We start from the raw sequence: 5,070 nt of genomic DNA on the forward strand, positions 1-5,070 counted from the left end.
GGATGCTGCAAACTAAACTGTGCAAACCAAAACAGCTGCTAATTAGGGCTGCTTTTAGAAAAACAAAAAAGTGAAGTCACAAAACATTGCAGTGAGTCTGGATGGAACAGCCACAGAGTTGGAGGTTAAAGCTCTGGGTCTGCCGCTGTGACGGTTGCATGGGAACTCCTGCTAGATGAAAACAAAACACACCTGTATGTTACTATGAAACACTAAAACTCAAAAAAGCAGGCAGTACTTTTCCTCATGTGGACATGAAAACAACATTCATGACATATTGCATCACGTTGAATTGATGTTTTTCTTCACACCTTTGATTGCAGCAACACCTCAGAGGCTAGTTTGACACTCATCAGTGCAGGTGTGAACTGTTGTGTCACACTGCTGTTTGGAGCAGGTAATGGGCGGCAGGTGCTGCTGCCACAGAACCACACTTAAACCCACACTTAGGCTCATGGGACGTTGTTGTGTTTGTTGTTGCTAATAGCAGAAACAAACCATCGTTACATGCGGTGAAACTTTCTTCAACAAACATCAACTTCTGGAGGGATGGGATTTTAATGAGCCCCACTGAGATGTTGAACTCTCAAACATTAACTTTAAAAAATTTACTCATTCTGATTTATTCCAGGGTAATTTTAAATGTTTTTCTGTACATCAACCGGCTGACTTTAAATTTGCAGTTAAGGCTCCTCACACATGTTGATGCCTTTGTAGTTATTGCTATCGCATGGGTAGCACAATTATACAGAGCAAAACAAACAAAAAATCAAGAATTCCCCAACTTATCATTGTGGCATATTAATAAACTATTTACATTTTGGTGAAGATATTTCAAATGAGACATTCAGTCAGAATATTGAACGAACTACAAGAAAATAGAGCCATGACATAAATACCAGCCTGAAAAAACAAGAAAACAACCAAATATACTGCAAGAACACAAAATCCGAGTGTTTTTGTCTAGTTTCCAAGTATTCAATTTAATATAGGACAAAACTAAGATACTGTAACTTTTTTGTGTTTTTGAAACTGTTACGGTTTCTGTTTTATTTCTGTTTCTGTCACTTCCTGGGGGGTATTCCAGAAAGCAGGTTATGCTAGCTCCCACGATAAGTTTGAGGCTAAGAAAGTTGATAACCTCAGCTTTCGGTTCCAGAAATGGAGGTATGTTTCAGGGTACGTCAAGTTGCCATAGCAACTCATGCTCTGAACATAACCTGGTCGGGAGCAGGTTTAGTTGAAGGTTAGTTTGTTTACAGAGAGGTGAAGCAGCATGGCGTGTCCATTTGAAGATGATTTAGTGGATGAAAAAGCTCAGATAATACTTTTTCCACCATGAGAGGGTGATAAGACCACATATGGATGTTGGAAAGATAAACTTTTTTACTTTGATCTAACGTAATTATTTGCTTCAGTTAAGATAAATCATTTTTTTTGTTAGAAATTTTTTTTTTTTTAAATTACACGTAGTTTTCAGACAGTTATTTTCCTTTCGTTCAAATTAATTCAATTAAGTAGGTGTAACTTTGATGCTGCTGTTAGATCGGCACCGCAAGGGATTCTGGGATATCATTCCCTTTGCCTGTCTGGACGGATTTGGGTTTAAGTGTGGGTTTTTTACAAAATGTGTTTAGTTGTATAGCTGTTTTCCTGTGTTTCACCGTGTTTGGCCGAGCTATTTTGTCCTACTATGCTTACGTCTCTGCACCATGAGTGAGAGTAAAGGATAGGATGATGAGTTTATAAAGCACCCCTACCGCTTAGCGCTGTTATGAGAGTGACGGAAAATTCTTTAGTGAGTTTTTGCACTCGGTGCATTTTTTTCCGTTCTTTTTATTGTTGTAAAAATGAGCATATCTGCCGGCTCAAACTTAGACATATGAAAGTTCAAGAAATATAAGTAATTAAGATGGAAAAAAGATTAATGGATTAATGTGACATTTAGTTAGATAAATACGTAAATTTGAGTTGTATAAACAATTATTGAGTTTGAATAAATTTAACTAAATTATTTAAATTATTTTTCAGCCGTGTTACTTTTTTGATGGACTTATAATTTTTAACCGCCGTCATTAAAATCTCAGACGCCGTCTCACTTCCGTCTCAAGTGTCGCGCTTTCTTTTTTTTTCTCCACGCGTTTCCATGGTGACTCCAGAAATCGGCGATCTATTGAGAATGTCTTTATGTACCGTGCGTTAACCCAGGGTTACCAAGTCGAGCGTAATTACGCCAACTCATATCCGGTCTTTTGGAACTGACATACCCCGAGTAAGCAAGTTCAGGCGGATTTCAGCCAGAGTTCAGGCTCAAAGTCAGGCTAGTTTAAACATGCTTCCTGGAATACCCCCCTGTCCTGTGTTAGACCTTGGTTGTGAGTCTTAACTTTGGTTCTCCTCTGTCCTGATCGTTTCCACCTGTGTCTCGTTGTCTTGCTTGTATTTAAGTCCTGTCATTCCCTTCCTCCTGTGCTGGTCCATAGATTATATTTCGGCTCTTCCCCTGTTTCGAGTGTTTTTAATGTTTCGAGTTTTCTAGCCTGCTTATGCAGTGGTTTTTGGTTTGTAGTCTTTTGTTAATATTAAAGCCCCTATCCACCTTGAACTGATGCCTCATCCTCTCTGCGCCTGGGTACTCCCCCAACCACCCGCCATAACAGAAACCTCATATTTTAAGTAACACAGTAAATAAATCTTGTTGAGTCACTTATTCTTTAAAACACACTATTTAAGCAATATCTAATGAAACCAGTGTTTTTTGTTTTTTTTTAAAGTTTGCCTTTTTTAAGGAGACATTTGATTTGTGAATAGTTTCAAGACACATATGTGCTTGACTTAGGGAAATTGGAGAGTTTTTTTGTTTTACTCCTATAGTATAAAAGTCATTTAACAACAGCAGGACAAGAAAACATAATTTTTAAGAGACAATTGTTTTCAAATGTGTAGTTCCGGTCTTACTTTGACCCTTTTAAGACCTGGCGTCCATCCATGTGTGGATATCACATTTTGGGTTACACTTCCACAGTTTCTACCCAGTGACTGGTGCCTTGTTGAAGAGATATAAAAACGGCATAAGAGGAGCTCAGGTCTAAAGAAGGCAGAATGGGTAGTTGGACTGTGGTAGCACCTACAAATATGACAAATTTAGGAGAGATAAGTGTAAAACCCACTTCAAAGTTTTCAGTCACCAAAGAAATATACCTAAATATGATTGTTTGTAGCTCATTTCCAGATCTTTTTTTGTCTCAAAAGGGCATCACAACTTATTTTAAGAAATCTTAGAGTCAAATTCTACCAGTTCAACTGGCAAATTCTTTCACATATAACAAGGGAAACACATCTCATATTCTGTATGTTTTAACTTGGTTTGAGAAAGACATTTTTCCAGTGTACAAATAAAAAAATTTACGTTCAAAATCTCTGAGTTCCTTATGTTTTCACGTTTTAAATGTAATAACACATCCCGAATCCCTCGTTAGATGTTTGTCTATCATTTCACTAAAATTTATTCTGAATATGCTCCGTAATCATGAAACTTTTGTTAGTATGCAGACATTGAAGATGCATTTGAAAAAACTCAGTGTCAAAAAGTTAATGTCATCATCCAATCAGTGATTTCCAATAATACCTACCTTTTCCAATTTCTTATTGGTATTTTGCTTTGTTTCATATTTCATTTGGATTTATGGAAATTACTTAAAACAACGTTACCCTAACCCTAAGCCTTTTTTGAAACGTTTCATTTGTATTTAGTTTTATTTTTTGGGAATTTTGTTTTGATTTTTAAAATGTAATGTATTTTTTTTCATTAATTGTTTTGTCATTATAGTTGGTGATGTGATCTATAATGTGTTATTGCATTGAGGGATTTGTTGGTGTGATTTGGCCTTCAAGGCCACCGTAGACATAACGGCATTCGTTGCTCTTATCTCACATAGAGCTTTCTGGAGTAAATCAAGGTATCCGCCAGCTGGGCAACCCAACGTCAGCCCCCCATGTGTAAAGACACTTCACACATGTTTTTAGCCAGTATACGTGAGTAATAATATTAATAATAATACATATTATTTTAAAGCACCTTTAGAAACACCCAAGGACGCTGTACAGGATCAAAAGTGAAAAGTTTATGTTTTTATTTCTCATGTGCTTCAAACTCATGAAAATAATTGGGTGTAGGAATGCTGTGCAGGAAGCCCGGTTTTGATCCTCGGACACCCTATGAAAACATAGGGTTGTGTCAGGAAGGGCATCCGGCCACAGCAGCTGTGCGAATCAGTAAAAGCTGAATGGTTGAGGTGACCCTTGAAGGGAAAAGCCAACGCAACATAAACAACATAAACATGAACAACATAAGGAGAAGCGGTGACTTATTTCTTTAATAGGATCATCTACGGACAAATTGCCACCCTAAAAGCATTTAAAAAAGAATTTGCTCTATATGCTTATTTTATAAAAATGTACTGACTGAGCATGCTCTTCTTACATGTTTAATGTAAAGGTATTTTTTCAGCTTACATTTTGTAATTTCCACTGGAATTACAAATAGGTTCTACATCAGGATTTCTGGGAAAGTTGTCCAAAAAAAAAGGTAAAACATTTCATAATAAATATTTTAAAATTATGTAAGACAATCTCGTAAAATAAAAAAGGACATGGAAAACACTAAGTGTTCCAAAAGTGTTCCATAAATTATGCTTTAAAAAATAAAATAAAATAAAAAACTCAATTTTCTGTCTACCCATCCATTTAACTATTTTTACATAAATACCTTTGAGGTTATTACAGAATTAATATAGCCTTACAAAAGTTAAACAAATTAATGATTAAATAGTGTTATTAAAAAAGTATTTGCAAATAAATGAGAAAACCGTTTTCATTTTTTGGACTTAAAAAATCAATTATTTGTTGATGTTTATTCTCTCCGTTCTCTCCTCTCTGACTAGTTACACTTCAGCTCATGCTACAAAGCATCAATTTAAAAAAAATCGTTCAAAGCATTTTGTCTCTAAAATTTCAAAAAATTTTCATTACACATTCAAGAATTTTTCATTTTTTGTAGAATTCCATTTC

Source organism: Oryzias latipes, chromosome 21, assembly GCF_053564925.1.
Source record: "Oryzias latipes strain Hd-rR chromosome 21, Olatipes_Hd-rR_3.1".
NCBI classification, from domain to species: domain Eukaryota; kingdom Metazoa; phylum Chordata; class Actinopteri; order Beloniformes; family Adrianichthyidae; genus Oryzias; species Oryzias latipes.